The sequence below is a fragment of the Pleurodeles waltl genome, chromosome 5, assembly GCF_031143425.1.
Source record: "Pleurodeles waltl isolate 20211129_DDA chromosome 5, aPleWal1.hap1.20221129, whole genome shotgun sequence".
In the NCBI taxonomy this organism is placed as follows: Eukaryota; Metazoa; Chordata; class Amphibia; order Caudata; family Salamandridae; genus Pleurodeles; species Pleurodeles waltl.
Genome location: NC_090444.1, coordinates 890,467,002 through 890,490,058, shown reverse-complemented (window position 1 = coordinate 890,490,058; position 23,057 = coordinate 890,467,002). Strand labels below are relative to the sequence as shown.

The 23,057-nt window shown below is 48.0% G+C and overlaps 1 protein-coding gene across 5 annotated transcripts in view; it reads right to left on the bottom strand.

Moving 5' to 3' along the window:
* LOC138296130 (PHD finger protein 7-like) overlaps positions 1 to 23,057 on the bottom strand; it is a 1,092,052-nt gene that overhangs the window by 417,625 nt on the left and 651,370 nt on the right. The gene's annotated exons all lie outside the window — the stretch shown is intronic.

The window sequence follows — 23,057 nt, the reverse complement described above, 5'->3', positions numbered from 1 at the left end:
TTTTGGGAGGCACCGGGGGATTAAGTGATTTGCCTTGTGTCACAGGATGTTGAGCTGGCGTCCAGAGTCGAATCGTCCACACCCGCTCCAAACTCGGCAGCTCTGGTCCTTACGACACTTCCGCCTCATCCACCTTTACTATTCTTCCGGCTCTGCCTCGGTCCTCTGCACTCACCCGGGATCGCTGGCCAGGTGCCCCTGACAAGGAAGGAGCAGCACTCATGGTACAACCCATCACATATTGCAGTCTACACTCCCATTGGTGGCCTGGACTGGAGAGAGGGGCGAAGTTTGTCGACCTTTTCCATTTACACTGCTCAGATGACTCACGGTTCCAGCACTGACAGCAGGGCAAGGGGGTCAAAGCACAGCAGGTGAAGGAGGCAGAGGAGCTACAGCGCTTTGGCCCACTGGATAACACCAACATCAGCGACGGTTACAGAATAGGACTGACTGCAATGGGTCACTCCTGCAGCACTTCACAACTGAGTGCCACTGCTTATTGTCTTCAAAGCCGAGAGATTTCTGAGGCGTTAAAATCATGTCCAATAGTTCACAAGTTTTTTTTCTATATATATAAGAAAGGCATAATTACGTACATTACATTAAAAAAAACAAATAGAAGTATTCCTGAGGACAGATGGGAAGAGAACTTTGTCAAGTCGCTAACTGATTAACCACTGAACGTTTTGGTTGACATTTGATATTTCTAGTACATTACTTGCAAAATATTAGCCATAATTCTCAGCAACACTGCTACATTTTGTAAGTTGTTCAGGTACCAGTAAGCAGTGTGCCTACGATCTCTCTCCCTTTATTTGTTGTCTTCACTGTTAACAAATATATCTTTTTTCAGTATTTCAATAAAAACTAGCTGGCAAATAATTAGGTTGGCGTGAGTGACCACACTCAAAAACTTACAAATGCAGCGAAGAGTATTGAATGCAGTTTCGATGACCTGTTGAATGGAAAAAAGGAGAAACTCTCTACCTTGCAGACATCTAACACTTCCTACCCATTCATCAGAGTAAGAATGAAGCATTGATTAGTCAATGAAATGTAAGTTTCGCTTCATAACTCTCAGGAAAAGACCACAAAGGGACTCGGCAGCAAAGGGGAATGACTGCTTGTACTGAGGCTTCTTTAAATCAAAAGCTTAAAATGTTTTACCTGAAATGCATTTCATCTGACTTCTTTATAAACAAGCAAACTCAAAAGCGTTTCAGGTTAACTTGGCAGATATCATGTAATAGTTGAAATGCTGCTGTAAAGCATCCCTAATTTAATGTCACATGACGGGCACTGTCCCCACCATCTCCTTTGATCTCTCATAAACACCAACTAAAGAGTTTGTTAATCATTTTTCCCCGCCCCGTGGAGCCAAAGCTCGCTGATCAAAGAAACACAATTATGTCGTAAGTATTCCATCACCCGAAATAAAACTGAGACTATAAATCTTAAAATGCCATGACGATTCAAACACTCAGTAAGCAGACACACTCGGTGACCATTGGTGAGGTTCGAACTCGAGAAACACGAGCACCGGAAAGAAGCTTCAGTACCACTGAGATGTCTGCTCACGATGACAAGCCCTTTTTTTTCTCATATATATGATAAACACATGCCGCAAATTCCCAAAAAGAACGTTCGCGGACATCTACAGATAAGCACAACGCAGACACAACAGATTAATGGCGGATAATGCCTGAGACCCATCGCTCTGTCAAGGGGGCAATCAGCAGCTTGGAGGTCTTGTGCTCCTCGCAAATTTGTAACACTTAACAGTAATCTGTGTAGTCTGGGTAAAAAAAACAAAGGATAGGGTCCAGGCGGTGATGCTCCGTAAGCAGCTGGCGTCAGCAGCATCTCTTCGAGTCCAAATGTAGGTTTTCCTTATCTGGGGCAACTCTCCAATCTCCCAGCTACCCACTGCCACAGGCACCTCCTCTAACAAGCGTCACTGGTCGTGAAGTGAATCTTCTTTTCATCAAGAAGGTGCCGAGTCTCGTTGGCAGGTGATGCCGCAAAATGCCACCAATCGATCGGGCTATCCACCAGTGTGCTGAGAAAAGCCAGCGACCCAGTATGCCAGACTGGGCCATTGTGAAGATATCCCTGCTGTCACACCGATCGGGCTGTTCGCCTTTGTGTTGACCGAAAGTCGGCAATCCTGTATTCACTGGGGGGGCGGAGGGGGGATGTCAGTCGGGAAGATACTGCTGCTGTTGCGCTGATTAAGCCGGCGACGCCTGTTTGGTGACCAAAGGTCAGCGACCCAGTATGCTGGAGGGGACCATCAGGAAAAGCAAGAGATGCCAGCCTGGTGCACCGTATGCCACTAGGGAGGGCCACTGCCATGTACAGCACGTTACCAAGAAGAGCCAACAGTGCTAACCCATGTTTTCTGAGCCCGCTGATGACATAATCCATGATACTGCTATTCACATTACTCCATTAACCTTTACATCTTTTTAAAAGAGGAAATTGGTAGCAAAGGTGCCAATAGATCATATTCTGAATAGAATAAGTATGTGCCTTAGTGTTCTTTTCCCTGTCGCTGCGTCCCCTGCGGCCCCACCCCCCAGCCCTCTCATTGGACAGGCCCTCCCAGCTGCCACTCCCACCCTCCCCTCCTCTTATGGCAGCCGTGGCGCGCTAGCATGGAGCAACCTTTGACCCTGCTTGCAGGTAGGTCGCTCCGCCTTCCGTGCCACCTCCTTTTCCCGTTCTCTCTTTGCTTTTTTGCCCGCGCTGCATCCCCTGCGGCCCCTCCCGCCTCCCCCTCCTTCTCACCTCTTCCTTAGTGTTCTTTTCCCCGCCGCTGCGTCCCCTGCGGCCCCTCCCCCCTCCTTCTCACATCTTCCTTAGTGTTCTTTTCCCTGCCGCTGCGTCCCCTCCCGCCTCCCCCCTCCTTCTCACCTCTTCCTTAGTGTTCATTTCCCCACCGCTGCATCCCCTGCGGCCCCGCCCCCAACCCTCTCATTGGACAGGCCCTCCCGCCTCCCTGCTGCCACTCCCAGCCTCCCCTCCTCTTATGGCAGTCGCGGCACGCTAGCAGGGAGCAACCTTTGACCCTGCTTGCAGGTAGGTCGCTCCGCCTTCCGCGCCACCTCCTTTTCCCGTTCTCTCTTTGCTTTTTTGCCTGCCGCTGCATCCCCTGCGGCCCCTCCTGCCTCCCCCTCCTTCTCACCTCTTCCTTAGTGTTCTTTTCCCCGCCACTGCGTCCCCACACCCAGCCCTCTCTTTGGACAGGCCCTCCCATCTCCCAGCTGCCACTCCCACCCTCCACTCATCTTATCTTATGGCAGCCGCGGCGCGCTAGCAGGGAGCAAACTTTGGCCCTGCTTGCAGGTAGGTCACTCCCCGCTCCGCCTTCCGCGCCACCTCCTTTCCCTGTTCTCTCTTTGCTTTTTTGCCCGCCGCTGCATCCCCTGCGGCCCCTCCCGCCTCCCCCCTCCTTCTCACCTCTTCCTTAGTGTTCTTTTCCCCGCCGCTGCGCCCCCTGCGGCGCCTCCCCCCTCCTTCTCACCTCTTCCTTTGTGTTCTTTTCCCCGCCGCTGCGTCCCCACCCCCCAGCCCTCTCATTGGACAGGCCCTCCTGCCTCCCAGCTGCCACTCCTGCCCTCCCCTCCTCTTATGGCAGCCACGGCACGGCGCGCAGCAGGCGCGCCGCTGGCGCACCAAAGGCAAGCCCGCCTGCGCCCGTCCGCGCCTGGACCGCGCCCAGCGCCAGAACCCCTGGCCCTCTCAGACACACCTACTGCCCCCTCACCCTCCACTCTCTCAACCCCACATGCACCAGATCTAGCCCCACGCACACTCATGGCCCGTTCACCTGCCACACCTGCCACTTCTCCTGCTCGTCATCCCTCACACCACACACCAACCATAGCGAACCCACCTTCAACAAACAAAACACCCCCAACACAAGACTCACCCACCCTGCCCCCACCAACCAACCCCGCAGCACACCAGCCCACAACCGGAACACACCCCGCAACAACATCCTCACGCACCACACCAATGCCACACACCACAACCACCTGAACTGCCTGCTCCTCAACATCCGCTCCCTTCACAAACATGCCACAGAACTCTGGGACCTCATCACATCACACTCACCTGACATCGCCTTCCTCACAGAAACCTGGACCAACCCCTCCTCAGAACCCGACATAGCCATAGCCACCCACAAAGGATTCAAACTCCAACACAAAGACCGCCACAACAGGCCAGGCGGTGGCATCGCCATCCTACACAGAGACACCATCAAAGTCACCACCAGCTCCCAAGACACTATCGGCAACACTGAACACATGCACTTCCACATCAACAACAACTCCACCCTCAGAGGTACACTAATCTACAGACCACGCCCCGCCTTCTGCAACACCATCACCGACACCATCGCCGACAGCATCAGCCCGTACGCCCTCACTTCTACAGACTACATCATCCTCGGTGATTTCAACTTTCACTTAGAAAACCCACAAGACCACAACACTACCTCCCTCATAGACAACCTCAACAACCTCGGACTCAAACAACTGCTCACCGCACCCACCCACTCAGCAGGACACACACTGGACGCAATCTTCACCTCAAGCCAACACATAGACTACACCCACACCACCGAACTCCTCTGGACTGACCACCGCTGCATCCACTTCTCCTTCACCAAACCCCCCCACACACTACCATCAACACACCACACCCTACCGCATGTGGGACAAGATCCCCACAGAACGACTAAACTCCCAACTGGCCCATAAACCCCTGCCACACCAACGACTCCAACGCAGGAGCACACAACCTCTCCAAATGGATCACTACCTGCGCAGACACACTATCCCCCCTCAGAAAACACATCACCACCCCCAACATCAAGAACGTCCCATGGTTCACTCCTGAACTCCAAGACTCCAAGCGCAAATGCAGCCAAGCTGAGAAAATATGGAGACTAGAACCTTCCTCAACCAACTTCTCCACCCTCAAAACCACCATTCGCACCCATCACCAACTCATACGCACCGCCAAAAGAGATCACTACAAGACACGCCTTGACAACAACTCTCAAAACAGCAAAGAACTCTTCACCATCATCAATGAACTTGCCAAACCCAAAGCCAGCAACATAGACCCCCCCCACACACACACACAGCCCCTATGTGACGCCCTTTCCAACCACTTCCTCCACAAAATCCTGGACATCCACAACAGCTTCATACCACACCCACCCACCACACATACCCCTCACTCACCCAACTCGACCCCACTCAAGACCCCCCACACTATCCACATGGACCCCCACCACACACAAAGAAACCGAAAAAACATGAACTCCATCCACTCTGGTTCCCCCTCTGACCCCTGTCCACACCGCATCTACAACAAAGCTAGCCCTACCATTGCCCCCATACTCTACAACATAATCAACTCCTCTTTCGACTCCGCCACCTACCCAGACCCATGGAAGCATGCGGAAATTACTGCTCTACTAAAAAAAAACCAAGCCGACCCGGAGATCCTTTCCAACTACCGCCCCATCTCCCTCCTCCCTTTCCCCGCGAAGGTTGCAGAGAAATTAGTCAACACCCACCTATCCCACTTCCTCGAAGCAACCAACACCCTTGACCCCTCACAATCTGGGTTCCGCAAGAACCACAGCACAGAAACCGCCCTCATCGCATGCACTGACGACATCAGGACCAAAGTCGACAAAGGAGAGACCGTCGCACTCACCCTCCTAGACCTCTCCGCAGCTTTTGACACCGTCTGCCACCACACACTCCGAACATGCCTCCACAACATAGGAATCCGCAACAAAGCCTTAGACTGGCTCACCTTCTTCCTCACCGACCGGACCCAGAGAGTCCGCCTTCCACCCTTCCACTCCAACACTACCAAGATCACCTGCGGAGTCCCCCAAGGGTCCTCCCTCAGCCCCACACTCTTCAACATCTACATGATCCCCCTAGCCAACATCCTCCGAGCACACGGAATCACTATCCTCTCCTACGCAGATGACACCCAACTCATCCTCTCCCTCACCCGCAACCCCACCACCGACAAAACCAACCTACACGCCGCTCTCCTAGACACCGCCAACTTGATGACCACTAACCACCTCAAGCTCAACTCAAACCAAACCGAGATCATCATCTTCAGCCCAAACAAAACCACATGGGACGACTCCTGGTGGCCCACCGCCCTAGGCCCGCACCCACCCCGCAACCTCGGCATCATCCTCAACCCCTCCCTCTCCATGACACAGCAATTCAATGCTCTAACCTCCTCCTGCTTCCACACACTCCGCACTCTAAAGAAATCCTTCAAATGGATCCCCCCAGAAACCAGAAAGACAGTCACCCACGCACTCATCAGCAGCAGTCTGGACTACGGTAACGCCCTCTATGCCGGCACCACACTCAAACTCAAACGCAAACTCTAAAGAATCCAGAACACAGCCACGCGCCTCGTCCTTGGCCTCCCCCGCCACGAACAAATCTCACCACACCTCAAATCCCTTCACTGGCTCCCCATAGACAAGAGAATCACATTCAAGATCCTCATCCACGCACACAAATCCCTCCACAACACCGGCCCCACCTACCTCAATGAAAGAGTAAACTTCCACACTCCCACACGCAACCTCCGATCAGCGGACCTCGCTCTAGCCACAGTCCCCCGCATCCAGCGCACCACCACAGGAAGCAGGTCTTTCTCCTACCTCGCTCCCAAAACCTGGAGCTCCCTCCCCACTGACCTTCGCAAAACCAAAGACCTACTGGTCTTCAGAAAGAACCTCAAGACATGGCTGTTCGACCAGTGACCCTCCCTGACCCCCCCTCTTCATCTGTCCCCCCCGTGCCTTGAGACCCTCTTGGGTGAGTAGCGCGCTCTACAAATTTTTGGATTGATTGATATAATAGAAATAGCGTACAAACTGGAGGCAGCTGTGACTGGGCACAGTGAAAGTTATATGGTGCACGGTTTACAAACCAACAGAGTTTCTGATACAAGCAGCCCTCCATGTCAAACATGGTAAAGTCTGAGCGCATATAATGTGGGTTGCAGAGGCATGTTCCAAAGTAGATTGTGGCTTCTAACTTAAGTATGTCACAGAAAGACTGGGAAAAGAAATGAAAATGTCACTTACCCAGTGTACATCTGTTCGTGGCATTAGTCGCTGCAGATTCACATGTTGAGCACAGTCCGCTGCCTGGTGTTGGGCTCGGAGTATTACAAGTTGTTTTTCTTCGAAGAAGTCTTTTTTGGTCACGGGACCGAAGGACTCCTCCCTCTTCGGCTCCATTGCGCATGGGCGTCGACTCCATCTTAGATTGTTTTCCCCGCAGAGGGTGAGGCTGGAGTTGTTTGCTATAAATAGTGCCCATGCAATGGAGTGAATACGTATGTACATAAAAAGTTTATAATAATTATTTACAAATGTACAAATGTTTAAGATTTAAGATTTACTTCTAAACGGCTACAGGCTTCCCGGGGAGGCGGGAGGGCACATGTGAATCTGCAGCGACTAATGCCACGAACAGATGTACACTGGGTAAGTGACATTTTCAGTTCGATGGCATATGTTGCTGCAGATACACATGTTGAGCATAGACTATAAAGCAGTTACCTCCCCTAAAAGCGGTGGTTTAGCCTGTAGGAGTTGAAGTAGTTTGGAATAATGTTCTTAGTACAGCTTGGCCCACTGTAGCTTGTTGTGCATTTAGTACATCTACACAGTAGTGTTTAGTAAATGTATGAGGCGTAGACCAGGTTGCAGCCTTACATATTTCGCTCATAGGAATGTTTCCTAGAAAGGCCATTGTAGCACCTTTCTTTCTGGTTGAGTGTGCCTTTGGTGTAATAGGCAATTCTCTCTTGGCTTTAAGATAGCATGTTTGAATACATCTGACTATCCATCTAGCAATGCCTTGTTTAGAGATTGGATTTCCTATGTGTGGTTTTTGAAAAGCTATGAACAGTTGTTTTGTTTTCCTGATTAACTTTGTTCTGTCAATGTAGTACATTAGTGCTCTTTTGATGTCTAATGTATGTAGTGCCCTTTCAGCCACGGAATCTGGCTGTGGGAAGAACACTGGTAATTCTACTGTTTGATTTAAATGGAATGGTGAGATTACTTTTGGTAGAAATTTTGGATTTGTTCTTAGAACTATTTTATTTTTGTGTATTTGAATAAATGGTTCTTGTATGGTAAATGCCTGTATTTCACTTACTCTTCTGAGGGATGTGATTGCAATGAGAAATGCGACTTTCCACGTTAAATATTGCATTTCACAGGAATGCATGGGTTCAAAAGGTGGACCCATGAGTCTTGTTAAGACGATGTTAAGGTTCCATGAAGGAACTGGTGGTGTTCTTGGTGGTATAATTCTTTTTAGCCCTTCCATGAATGCTTTAATAACTGGTATTCTAAATAGAGACGATGAATGAGTAGTTTGTAGGTAAGCAGATATTGCTGCGAGGTGTATTTTTATAGATGAAAAAGCGAGGGTTGCTTTTTGCAAATGTAGTAAGTATCCCACTATGTCCTTTGTAGAGGCATGCAATGGTTGGATTTGATTGGTATGGCAGTAGCAAACAAATCTTTTCCACTTAGATGCATAGCAGTGTCTAGTGGAAGCTTTTCTAGCTTGTTTTATGACCTCCATACATTCTTGTGTGAGGTCTAAGTGTCCGAATTCTAGGATTTCAGGAGCCAAATTGCTAGATTCAATGATGCTGGGTTTGGATGCCTGATCTGTTTGTGTTGTGTTAACAGATCTGGTCTGTTGGGTAGTTTGACATGCGGTACTAGTGAAAGGTCTAGTAGAGTTGTATACCAAGGTTGTCTTGCCCCTGTGGGTGCTATCAGTATGAGTTTGAGTTGGTTTTGACTCAATTTGTTTACTAGATATGGAAGGAGAGGGAGAGGGGGAAAAGCGTATGCAAATATCCCTGACCAACTCATCCATAGAGCATTGCCTTGTGATTCGCGGTGTGGGTACCTGGATGCGAAGTTTTGGCATTTTGCGTTTTCTTTTGTTGCGAACAAATCTATCTGGGGTGTTCCCCAAATTTGAAAGTAATTGTTCAGAACTTGGGGCTGAATTTCCCATTCGTGGACTTGTTGGTGATCTCGCGAAAGGTTGTCTGCTAGTTGGTTTTGGATCCCTGGAATAAATTGTGCTATTAGGCAAATGTGGTTGTGAATCGCCCACTGCCATATTTTTTGTGTTAGGAGACACAATTGTGTTGAGTGTGTTCCTCCTTGTTTGTTTAAATAATACACTGTTGTCATGTTGTCTGTTTTGACAAGAATGTATTTGTGTGTTATTATGGGTTGAAAGGCTTTTAACGCTAGAAATACTGCTAACAGTTCTAGGTAATTTATATGAAATTTTGTTTGGTGTACGTCCCATTGTCCTTGAATGCTGTGGTGATTGAGGTGTGCTCCCCACCCTGTCATGGAAGCATCTGTTGTTATAACGTATTGAGGCACTGGGTCCTGAAATGTCCGCCCTTTGTTTAAATTGTTGCTGTTCCACCATAGAAGCGAGAGGTATGTTTGGCGGTCTACCAACACCAGATCTAGAAGTTGACCCTGTGCTTGTGACCATTGTGATGCTAGGCACTGTTGTAAGGGTCGCATGTGTAGTCTTGCGTTTGGGACAATGGCTATGCATGATGACATCATGCCTAGAAGTTTTAGCACAAATTTTGCTTGTATCTTTTGGTTTGGAAACATAGCACTTATTACCTTGTGGAATGCTTGAACTCTTTGTGGACTTGGAGTGGCAATTCCTTTTGATGTGTTGATGGTTGCCCCTAGATATTGTTGTGTCTGACACGGTTCGAGGTGTGACTTTGTATAGTTGATGGAGAAACCCAGTTTGTGAAGGGTTTGTATGACATATGTGGTGTTGTTTGTGCACTTTCTTACTGTGTTGGTCTTGATTAGCTAATCGTCTAGGTAAGGAAACACATGTATTTGTTGTCTCCTGATATGTGCTGCTACTACTGCTAGACATTTTGTGAATACTCTTGGTGCAGTTGTTATTCCGAATGGCAACACCTTGAATTGGTAATGTATTCCTTTGAATACGAACCTTAGGTACTTTCTGTGAGAAGGATGTATCGGTATATGAAAGTACGCATCTTTTAGGTCTAATGTGGTCATGTAATCTTGCTGTTTGAGCAGTGGAATGATGTCTTGTAGTGTGACCATGTGAAAGTGGTCCGATATGATGTAGGTATTTAGTGTCCTGAGATCTAATATTGGTCTTAATGTTTTGTCTTTTTTTGGAATTAGAAAGTACAGGGAGTAAACTCCTGTGTTTTTTTGTTGCACTGGTACTAATTCTATTGCATCCTTTTGCAGTAGTGCTTGAACTTCTAGTCCTAAAAGTTCTAAATGTTGTAGTGACATTTTGCGTGTTTTTGGAGGGATGTTTGGTGGGAATTTGTGGAATTCTATGCAATAGCCATGTTGGATTATTGCTAGTACCCAATTGTCTGTTGTAATCTGCTGCCAAGATTGGTAGAATTGGCTTAGTCTTCCCCCCACTGGTGTTGAGTGAAGGGGTTGTGTGACTTGAAAGTCACTGTTTAGGTGGAGGTGTTTTTGGAGTTTGGAATTTTCCCCTACTCCTTGGGAATTGACCCCCTCTATATCCCCTGAAACCTCCCCTTTGGAATGAACCCTGATAGGGTGTGGTTCTTGTTTGTTGGCTGGTGGTGTCTGTGGGTTGGCCACGAAACCCCCCTCTAAATGGAGTTTTTCTAAAAGAGCCTCTGCTCTGCGGGGAGTAGAGTGCGCCCATGGCTTTGGCCGTGTCTGTGTCCTTTTTAAGTTTTTCAATGGCTGTGTCCACTTCAAGGCCAAAAAGTTGATTTTCGTTGAAGGGCATATTAAGGACAGCCTGCTGGATTTCAGGTTTGAACCCTGAAGTGCGGAGCCATGCGTGTCTCCTTATGGTGACAGCAGTGTTGACTGTTCTTGCTGCAGTATCGGCTGCGTCCATTGAAGAGCGGATTTGATTGTTCGAGATCGTTTGTCCCTCTTCAACTATTTGCTGCGCCCTTTTTTGGTATTCCTGGGGAAGATGGTCTATGAGAAGTTGCATCTCATCCCAGTGTGCGCGGTCATATCGGGCTAGCAGCACTTGAGAATTTGCGATGCGCCATTGGTTGGCTGCCTGTGATGCGACTCTTTTTCCTGCCGCATCAAATTTTCGGCTTTCTTTGTCCGGAGGTGGGGCGTCGCCAGATGTATGGGAATTTGCTCTTTTGCAAGCTGCCCCTACTACTACGGAGTCAGGTGGTAACTGCGAAGTAATAAACACTGGGTCTGTGGGTGGTGGTTTATATTTCTTATCCACCATTGGGGTGATGGCTCTTGATTTTACGGGCTCTTCAAAAATTTGTTTTGCGTGCCGTAACATCCCTGGTAGCATTGGGAGACATTGATATTGGCTATGTGTAGCCGAGAGGGTGTTAAATAAAAAATCATCCTCTATAGGATCGGAATGCAGTTGGACATTGTGGAATTCTGCTGCCCTAGCCACCAGTTGCGAGTATGAGGTACTGTCCTCTGGCGGTGACGGCTTTGTGGGGTATGAATCGGGATCATTGTCCGGCACTGGGGTGTCGTATAAGTCCCAAGCGTCTTGATCCTGATTATCTTGACTTATAGTAGTTTGCGCTGGTGAGTGCATTTGTGGCGGAGTTTGTGCCGGCGATGCCTGTTGTGGTGGAGAGGGCGGAGGCGTGACTTTTTTAACCACTTTGGCTTGTGGTTGTGCGTCATCCTTGAGAAATCCGATCCTTCTTTTTCTCATTATTGGGGGAAGGGTTGATATCTTCCCTGTGTCTTGTTGGATGTACAGTCTCTTTTGTGTGTAGTCTGATTCTACACTTTGGAGCTCTTGTCCAAATCTGTGCATCTGGCCACTTATTCCTTGTTACTCTGTGTAGGAAGGAGGTGTGGAACTTTTCGGCGCCAAGAGAGAATCTTTTTTCGGCTTCGGTACAGACTGAATTTTTGTGGCTTTCGGCAGTGTGTCTCGGTGCCGATGTTTTTCGGTGCCTGCATCTTGTTTTTGCTTCTCGGAGCCGCTATCTCGGCTCCGAGGTTGCTCCATGGCGGTCCCTCGACCGGAGTCGGGTGTCTTCGCTATGGGCGTGCCCTTTTTCGGCGCCTTCGACTGGTCGCCGGTTTTATGGGTCGAGCCATGGCCTGTTGGCAGTGGCGTCCCCTGGGCTTTTGTTTTTTCGATGGTCTTTATTTTCGACGTCTTACTCACTGTTTGTTGTTGTTGTTCGACGTCGGAGTCTCCGGATTCTGAGTCCGGAACCGAGAACGTTTCCTCTTCGTCGTCGAAACGTTGTTTTGTCGGCGTGGACGCCATTTGTAGACGCCTGGCTCTTCGGTCCCGGAGTGTTTTTCTGGACCGGAAGGCTCGACAGGCCTCACAGGTATCCTCCTTGTGCTCGGGGGACAAGCACAAGTTACAGACCAAGTGCTGATCTGTATAAGGATACTTACTGTGACATTTTGGGCAGAAACGGAACGGGGTCCGTTCCATCGGCTTCGGCGTCACACGCGGTCGGGCCGACCAGGCCCCGATGGGGGATCGAAGCTACCCCAAAGTCTTCCGATGATCGGTGTCGATGTACCTAACTATCCCGATACCGAACGGAACAATACCAACGCTTTCTTCCGAGATTCTGACTAACTTTCCGAACCGAAACACGGAGCGAAAAGGAACACGTCCGAACCAGACAGCGGAAAAAAACAATCTAAGATGGAGTCGACGCCCATGCGCAATGGAGCCGAAGAGGGAGGAGTCCTTCGGTCCCGTGACCAAAAAAGACTTCTTCGAAGAAAAACAACTTGTAATACTCCGAGCCCAACACCAGGCAGCGGACTGTGCTCAACATGTGTATCTGCAGCAACATATGCCATCGAACACAAAGTTTCGGTTCACAATAAATTATCCACCAATTGATGTCTAGACACGTGCACGGATTAAATAGATGTTAGACACACCTATTGACAAATCTATGCATAAAAGACAGCTATAAGATGTAGATGTTTATTTGCAGAACATTGCTGAAGATTTTAAGGCATTGCAAATGGTTGAAAAATCTAGAATGTAAGAGTGACCCAATAACAGATGGTTTAATGCACAGTGTGGTTGTAAACATGGCTCCAAGATTGTATGCTATTGTGCTAATCTCAGGAAAGTGCGTAGTGTATTTTACCAAATTACAGAGGGTTGGTCCAGCAGAAGGTGTCTTATCAGCGGTTAATTCATACCTGTCAGCCTCTTGACTTAAAATTGTGGGTGACCTGAAGTTTTTCAAAGAGTGATCCCATAAAGGTGACTAGCAATCAATACGGATGCAGGATGGTTGTTAGGCAGGTGAATATTAGTTTAAAGAGGGTAACATCCACCAAATGTGGGTGAGTAGGCAGATATGCGACATGCCCATGTTGTGAACAACAATTAAGGGGCATATGTACAAAAGCATTTTTGTGTGTCGGCAATGGCCCAATTCACAGAATTGGGCCATTACTGGCTACAAAAAGGCTTTTTCATATGTGTACAAAATACAAATTGGATTTCGGTAATATGTGACTGAATTGCAATTTGTGATTAGCGATTCAGTATTTGGATGGGGAGTATTTAGGGCATCCCTTCTTAATACTGAATCACAGTGGTATATATGAATATTTTGCTACGAAATTATGGTAGTAAATCATATATTTTTTACCATCACCTCAAGGATGGTGGTAACCATTTGCAAACCAAAAGGGGTCCCCTGAGGACCCCTCCCCTTTTGTGAATGTTGAAACAAATATTTTTTAAGAGCAGACAGTGGTCCTAGGGACCACTGCCTACTCTTAAACAATGCAATTTCTTGAAACACATTCCATTTTCCATTAAGGAAAACAGGCTACTTATATATATATATATATATATATATATATTAGATTGCTTTATTAAAAGCAATCACAGGCATGGTGGTCGGCTGACCCCCAACGCCACCACCCTGTGATGGCTGCACTTCGCAATGGGTGAGAAAGTGCAACCTACCTCTTAAATGTTCTTGAGGCAGGTCGATTGTCACCCCATTAAGAAATGGTAAATGAAACTCAATGGGTTTCATATCTTAGGAATTGCGATTTCTTAACTGCGATTTGCAAAGAATGCCAATTAGGAAATCACAATCACTAAAATGTGTACGTATCACCCTATTTTCATTATCACTTGATTGGTGATACAAAAATAGACAAAGGATTAGCTTGTTGTAGTAGAAGTCCAGAAAGCCTATAGGGCACATTCACAATGATGAATGATGTCATTAATGAAGCCATTTGAGATGTAAAAAGTGATATTACATCACTTACTGGCATGTTAATTGACATAATTGATAACATGTGAGCTCATAAGCAGTGCATGACAGGGCAAGTTATAGTTAGTTCACAAAACTGATATGTGAACTATGGCGAATTTCAGTGTTTTTCGGTTTTTAACTGTTTATTCATATCTCATTCCTATAACTATACCATAACTTTCACCATTGTTTTTTTCAGCAAATTTCTGGTATTGTTTTGACATAAGCTACGAAGTTATTATCATATATAACCATAAAATCGCATTCACCTTTGTTTTTTCAGTGAATGTCTTTGTTTTTTTTATCATATTCTGAGCTAAGAATACGCTCAATGCTCTCGGGAAACCTGTGCTCAAACCCACTGGGAGTGACCAACCTCTGCTGCGCGCAGCCTTTGGCCATGCTCAGCAGAGTTGGCCACAGTGCATGGTCCTTGGCCAGGTCCTGTACCAAATCCCCAGGAGCGGCCAGCCGCGCTTCACACATGAACTACCACAAATGATGATTATCCTTTGAACTCGAAATCAGAATGTACTATACTATGCAAGCTGAGTGGAGGTGACTACTGCCCTGCTTGACAGAACTTCTGGTAGTTAAGCTTATTTTATAAGCCAATCTACACACTGCTTTTACCTTGTTTAGGTAAAAGTAGTGCTAAGCTTTCTAAACTCAAATTAGTTCATTAGTTGACTATCTAGAGAATAAAGAGCTGCTGGATCCAGCCCTGTGGGGGTTTTCGCTCAATGCATGTCACAGAGGTCAAAGTGGTCTTTGTTTTGGATGACCTGAGGATGGAGGTCCACAAAGGGAATTTTGTATCCCTGGTATTATTATAGTTGTTGGCCGCTTTAAACACCATCTCTCCTGAGATACTAACCTCAAGACTAGAGGGAATAGGCATAAAAGGCACCCTTTTTGGACAACAGACTCACCTTCGTATTAGTCAGAATTTTGAAATACGAAACAGGCGGTGCCTCAGGGGACTGGGTAGAGCCCCACACTATTTAATGCCTATCTCAAGCGATTGGCCCAGTTGCTATGTTATCAGGGGGTAGTTTGTTTCAACTATGCGGATGATCTGCAACTGGTAATATTTGTGGGCTCAAAGACACATCCTTACAACAATTTCCATCAATGCATGCGTAAAATTAATAACTGGCTGACCTTGAATTCTCCTGCATTTAATGAGGATAAAACAGAAGAGCGGTGCTATAAATAATATCCCTTGTGCACTGGTAGGAGATTTTTGGCACCCCATTTAATTTTCCACAGGCGGGGGCAGCAGATGTCAGGAACCTTGGTGTTTTTTTTTTTATAGTGCCCTATCCTTGAAAGCACATGCAAACAGGCTAGCATCTACCTTTTTCTCGTTACTTGAAGTGATCCAGTCTATATTACCTTTACTCTCAGTGGAATAGAGACTTCTGATTGTTCAAGCAACCATACTTAGTTGATTAGAGTACAGTGACTTTTTTTTGTTGGGAGCCTCAGATTCACTGATCAAGCTGCTTTCATGTATATAGAAATCAACAGTCTGCTTGGCTGCTTGGCTTAGTCACTTTCACAAAATTCATCGGCCTCTTCTGCACTAATATATTGCACTGGTTACCATTTAGCTAAGAGGACTCTTTAAATTTCTATGTATTGTATACAGGGCCTTTCATGAGACCGGGCTCGTCTACTTGTGGAATAAGGTCACTTACTGGTCGACTGTTCCGTTCGGCAGAAGCCAATCTTATAACACAACAAAGATTCAGACTCTCCCAAATGGAGTTTAAAGCCTTTTCAATCCACACTTTGGGTTTGTGGAATAGTCTACCTGTCGCTCTGAGTAAGACAGCAATCCTTGGTCATTTGCAAAACTTGCTTAAAAATTGGCTATTTACTCTGAAGTTGCTGTATTAAAGAGAAGCCGTATAGTTTTGTGTTAGTATAAGGACGCCTTTTAGGCAATCATGCACTTTAGAAATTGAATAATAATAATAATAATAATAATGATGATAATAATAATAAGGTATTACACCCTGGGAGTTATTTGCCATCATTACCTCCCTTAACTCTCCAGCACATGGCACTCCCATTTTTATCCCATGAAAAGGTGGGAGAGTTAGTTGATGGTAGATAAGGTCCCAGATAAATTTATAATTATTCAGGCTATATCTCAGACAGAGCTACCAAATGCAATCTGCTAAACTTGTGTCTGAGTCTCTGAACAATGCATGCCTAGTTTCATCTTGCACACCTTAGACCATTTCCACCATCTATGACATTATCAGTCTTTTCGTGGTCTCTGGAAAGGCTCTACATGCTTGTAAGAGAGGAGTGATTATCCCCTTACGGAAGAAGATGGATTTGAAATCTGCGTTCTTGGAAAACTCATTGATCACCTTCACCAGTGTAACGAGGAACCATTGACGTAGCTGTCTTTTGGAAGTCTTGGAAGAACACAAATTTCTGGATGCTTCATTGACTGCCCTGCTTATTGGCCAGCAGTATATTAGGTAACCTGGGGGTCCCTCTCAGCTACTCATTGTTGAATGGCTGTAAATTGTCTAAAGACGAATTGGAAGAGGATGCAAGTCTTGAATTTTGGATGCCTGTCTCATGTGGGGAGCACAAGCTCTGACCGCACAACTTGGTCTCAAGTCAACACCTGCTCACCAGAAAGAATATCTTGAAGTGTTTTTTGATGGTGATTTCACCTTTGAGAATCAGATTCAAAAGGCCTGTTTGGTTTGTATTCTACATCACCGACCTTGATTTTGGGAATATTCTTTACTTAGGGCTACTGGAAGCCAGAATTTAAAAGCTGCAACATATACAGAATATGCTTGCTAGGCTGGGCTGTGGCCTCTTGAAATTTGATTATGTGTGAGACACCAGGCTCTCTTTGCACTGGCTTCTAGTCAAGCAGAGGATTGGCTTTAAAACTGTATTCTTGGTTCACCGGTTATACTATAAAGCTGGACCTACCTTTCTAATCAACTTGGTGGTGGCTAATGTGACACCTAGACACCCACTGCCCAGCTCACACTTGTTCCTACTACTATGTTTTAGATGTGGCATCAGCTCTGGAAGGAGCTCACATTATGTTATGGTCAATCTCTAATTATGGACTTCTCAGGATGAGTGGTTTTGTAGCCCAGTCTGTGGCTTCTAAATCTTGAGTTTGGGGAAGTGTCCCACCAGATTTTGTGCTTATTAAGTTCCTGAAGAGTGGATAGCCTGGTAAAAGTATGATTTAAAAATACGTTAATATGGCAGTGCGTGGCTGAACTCCTGGCCTATCCCATATGGTTGATTAGTAGAGCAGTGACACTAAAAGATTGACCCTGCTAAGGTCTACCGGCAGAGAGCAGATGCTCATCCCCTGTGAGAAGAGCTGAGGTGGCGCAGTCCCATTGCCACTATTTCACACAAGGCGGCTCTGCCGTCCTATGATCAAGAGACTGGTAAGGCCTGAGTCAGTGTGCTGAACACTAGTGGAGGGGAAGCCCGCCTTTGAGAGGTGGCAGGAACTGCGACGCCTGAGGTGGCAGTGCAAAGGCTGTGTCTATGTCAAAATGCTCAGGGAAAAAGAAACTAGTTGACTCAACCAGGAAGGTAGTAGCCAAGATGGGGAAAGCGATTACGTCAGGCAACCCAGCTGGCTGATACGAGGTCGGCGTGGCACAGCAGGAGGGAGGTGTAATCTTGTGTTTGAGAGACAAAGAGGTGCCACTTTCCTACATTTAAATTTGAGCAATAAAGCCACTGTGGTAACAGCAGTCAAATTAAATGTCATCAGTGGGACAATTGAATAAATGGACATTATGAACTAGGCACCAGAGCAGCAATATCTAGTAATGATGATAAGCCCAAGATGGTAACACAGGAAAAGAAGGAAGGTATGCCCACTAATCTGGTTACTATCTCAAAATGCTGCTGATATAGTTTCAGTCTGTCGAAATATGCTCCACCCCCCCTTGTCTTTAATTGACTTCGCCCTCAGGTGCAATCAGGAACAGCTCCCCTCTTTTATACCACCATATTGCTCTCAAATACAATGCAACATCAACCTAACAACCTGCAAGGCGAGTACTATTACCACAGAAGAAACATACACAAAATTAGATACAATTTTTTGAGGCCTAAACACAGAGGGACAAATCCCTCCCCTCACTGCACCGCACCAAACACTGCCAACCAAGGAGGAAACCACAACAGACAGCATGCCAATAGCGAAATCAGACCTAGTAGCTAACTTGCAAACCTTTAAATTTGAGCTACTAGAAGGGGTTCAATCAGACTAAGAAAAAGGCATTCTTGAGGTACAATGGGCTCGCCTAGCACCCACACAGCAATTGGGATCAGTCCCCAAAATGTCAGAGGAGACAAAGGGGGTCATTCCGACCCTGGCGGTGTCGGGGTCCGCGGGAGCACCGCCAACAGGCTGGCGGTGCTCCTTTGGGCATTCTGACCGCGGCGGTACAGCCGCGGCCAGAAACGGAAAGTCGGCGGTGTACCGCCGACTTTCCGCTGCCCATGGGAATCCTCCATGTCGGCGCAGCTTGCTGCGCCGCCATGGGGATTCCGACCCCCATACCGCCATCCTGTTCCTGGCGGTTTCGGCCGCCAGGTACAGGATGGCGGTATGGGGTGTCGTGGGGCCCCTGGGGGCCCCTGCAGTGCCCATGCCAATGGCATGGGCACTGCAGGGGCCCCCGTAAGAGCGCCCCACTTTGAATTTCAGTGTCTGCTTAGCAGACACTGAAATTCGCGACGGGTGCTACTGCACCCGTCGCACACCTTCCACTCCGCCGGCTCCATTCGGAGCCGGCTTCATCGTGGAAGGGTGTTTCCCACTGGGCTGGCGGGCGGCCTTTTGGCAGTCGCCCGCCGGCCCAGTGGGAAACCCAGAATGACCGCCGTGGTCTTTTGACCGCGGTACGGTCTTCTGGCGGTTCCCGCTTGGCGGGCGGCTCCCGCCGCCCGCCAAGGCCGGAATGACCCCCAAAGTGTCTAGAAACTCCCTTGGCCCCTCAGTCTGTCTTCCATACAGTACTCTGTGGTACTCCCAGAAAGCGTTCAATATTCTTTTGGGAGTACACCTGCCACCCATCTGACCCGGTCAGGAATATAATAGGGGCCCCTCGCATTGCGGGATGAACCAGCCAAGCCACCATTCTGACCACTTTGCACTCACTATCATGTGCCTTAGCAAGATATTCTTTGTAGTTCCGACACCAGGGCCTTTCTAAAAGGGTTTTATATCATTCCTTGGCTTCTGTCAAACCCCTCCCCAAAGCTGGGTCAGTGTTAGCACACTTTTCCAAATCAGGAAAGGTTCCATCCAGCGCCACCAATTCCTGATTGAATTCTCTTTAGATATCCACTGTCACTCCCATGCAATGGCCCTTGACAACCGTCTTAAAGGCCTCGTATTCAATGAGGCAGTCAGAGATCATGACTGTGTTATGGGCAGAACAGTTTGAGAAGCCCTCTTGTAGGCCATCCTGATAAGTATCATTGTCTAAGGCACTGGGAGATAGGTGCCAAATGAGGGATCAGCAGCCAAGGCTTCCAGAATCACAGACCAATCAGAAGTGAGCTGTGATCCGAGATAGTGCGACCAAGATATTCAGTGAGTAACAAACTGGTAATAAAAGGGTGCAAAACAGAAGAACTTGTCCAGACGGACATGCAGGACATATAGGTCAGAATGAAAGAAGTAATCCCTCTCACCACTAAGGGGTGTCCTCCAGGGATCCCTCGTGAGCCTATGTGCAGGAGCCCTGAGTAGTGGCGGGGCCGAGCAGTCAAGGGTGCTATTCACCACACAATTGTAGTCCACTCCAAGAATTGTATTCCCTCCCTGGAAGATACCCAGTTGCGCCGACAAGCAGGCCAGAAACTGCAACAGGTCCTGGTTAGGGTCATACACACAACCAATAGTCAAAGGTCTACCGACTAGCCTCCTCTCTACTAAAACATACCTGCCTTAATTGTCCATCTACATTCAAATGGCATAGAAGGAGACGCCCGCTGGACCCAAATCAAGGTGCCCCGAGCATGAGCGAAGTACCCCATGGCATTAACTCGACCTCTTCAACCCATCTCTAGCCACCTCGCCTCCTTGGTGCTTTACCCAGTTCCGCCTGGGCACTTGCTAGTTTCTGTGCACGGCCCATGGTGGCACAAACCCCACAACTTCTCTACTGCTTATTCTGAAGGTGATATCGATATTTTGGGGCAGCTCCACTTGTCCCTTCCACCCTGTACTTGTCCAGCCACTCTATGCGTCTGCAGGAGTCAGGAAGACTTGTGTGTTTCCCTCCATCATAACTCACAGTTTGGAAGGGAATACAAGTGAGTATCTGAGATCTGCCTCCCACAATGCAAATTTAACCTCCAGAAAAGAAACCTGCTTAGCCTCCATTACCGTAGTAAAGTCCGGAAATATAATCACATCTGCATTATCAATTCGTAAGGGGCCATCAACACCTTCTGGAGTAGGGTATCACGGTCCCAAGGGCAGAAGCTGGGCCACCGCAGGCCTCGCCTCCGGGGTCTCGCAGCAACTTGGTGGGCACGGTCAAGGGCATATAAAGGAGAAACACTCGTCGGAGCTACCTGCGTCTTCATCTAGTGTTCCATGTATGCAATCATATCTTTGCCTCCTGCTTCCTTGGGCAGCCCTACGATCCACACGTTGTGCCAATAACGGCAATCCGTGTCCTTGGCTCTACTCTCAAGGATCTTCAGTGAGAACTGACATCTAAGGCTGCAGGAATTGTGTGCCAGACATAGATTCGCCAACCCCACCTCAATCTCAACCGTATAAGCAAGCTTCGATGGGCTGCCTCGCGTAGGCCAAATTCTGTTGACATGCTGCCTATTTGGGTCTGTAAGGTGTCTTTGCAGTCAGCAAGGACAGCCAGGATTCTGACAGGGCAGGAAGCATCTGCTTTGTACCACTTCCAGGCTGCAGTCCCTCCGTATTGGGCACCTTCCGTGATCCCGCGGGTGGGCCAGGGGCTCCCACCCAAGACTTGCCCATTGCTCAGCATCCCAGCCACGGTCCTACAAAACAATGGGCCAGTCAGACCCTAACTAGGCAAGCAGATCAGTCCTTCAGAGTGGAGGCTACTCGTCAAATATCACAACCAGCCAACTTACTGGGCGAGTGCTTCTTTCAATAGGTAGGGACCCCCAGACCCCCAACGGCTCCAGCCAAGCCAGCGCCGGGTGTCAGCTCATGCTGCACGGCCCCTCTGTAGCACCAACAACGTGCCTCTAGGGGGCAGGAGGTAAAGACAGTCAGAAGCACTCACTAACGTTGTATCCCCACAATATCTGCTGCTTCATCAGGATGCAAATTTTGCAATCAAAGGCCCAGGCTCCCAGTACCACACCCTGGCCTAGATATAGACTCCAAGCTGCCCCCGGGGAGTAGGGGAACAACGGCCACCAGGCAAACCCCTAAGCAGGGTACTCCAGTCAGGTCCAATAGTGCCTCCCAGGCTGCACACACTGTCCAACAATGTCTGGTGTGCCCCCAAGCTGCAGGCTCCCGCTGCTGGTGTCCCCAGATGCCAATCTGCCCCCCTGAAAGGAAGTCACCAGGGAGTTCCCCATTCAGGGAGTATGCATCATACCCTACAACCACTGCCAGCGGACAAGATGATGTCTCACAACTGCGGAGAGTTTATCTAGCACAGCTGTGCTCATTCGATCCTGAGCTTGCTTGCAGAAGCAGTGTCCCAGTCAAGGCACTGTTTTTCTTTGCGGGCCTGGAGGAACATCAGACAACACACTTCTTTCAGCGTTCTGAGTAAACAGATTTGGTAAATGCATACTTGGCTTCTGAGATGACACCAAACACTTCGGGAGGGAGGTTGAAGGTGGTCAACTATCGCCATTCAATCTCTACGCATGGAAGTGTAGGCTGTGCAGGCTCAGGTGGAGGACTTGACACTGCTTCTGAGACAAGAGATCCTCCAGAAGGGGTAGGCAAATCTGAAGACATATGCTCATGGCCAGACATTCCAGGTACCACACTCTCCTTGCCCTGTCCAGGGCCAATAGGATAACTTGGGCCTGGTCTGTCCTGATCATTTTCAGCACTCTGGGCAGGAGAGGAAGGGGCGGAAGGGGATACAGGACTCCCAACCCCCAAAGCTGGAAAAATGCACCACAGTGCGAGGACTAGCTTTAAAAACTCTATTGCACAAAAGTTTGGACATTACACATTCTTTGAGGTGGCAGGAGCCACGACTCTCCCTACTGCTGGAAGATGCACTGTGCCACCTCGGAGTGTAACTGCCGTTCATGATCCACAAGGCAACGATGTCTGAGTTTGTGTCCTGGTGTTTAACAATCCCACCAGGTGCTGTACAATCAGGGAAATACTATGAGCCTTTAGGCACTTCAAAAGATGCAAGGCCTCCTGGTACAGAACCCGCTGATGGTCGGGAAGAATACTTTTAGTGCCAAGTGAATTGCTCGCAACTTAAACAACTTGATGTGGAGGCAAGCCTTCACCGGAGACAAGTGTCCTCTGATCTCGACCTCTCCCAGATGACCTCCTTGGCCCAGGAACGATATATCTGCTATGACCATTAGCTCTGAGTGAGGTAGGAAAAGGAGTCTGCTGTCGGTCCAACTGT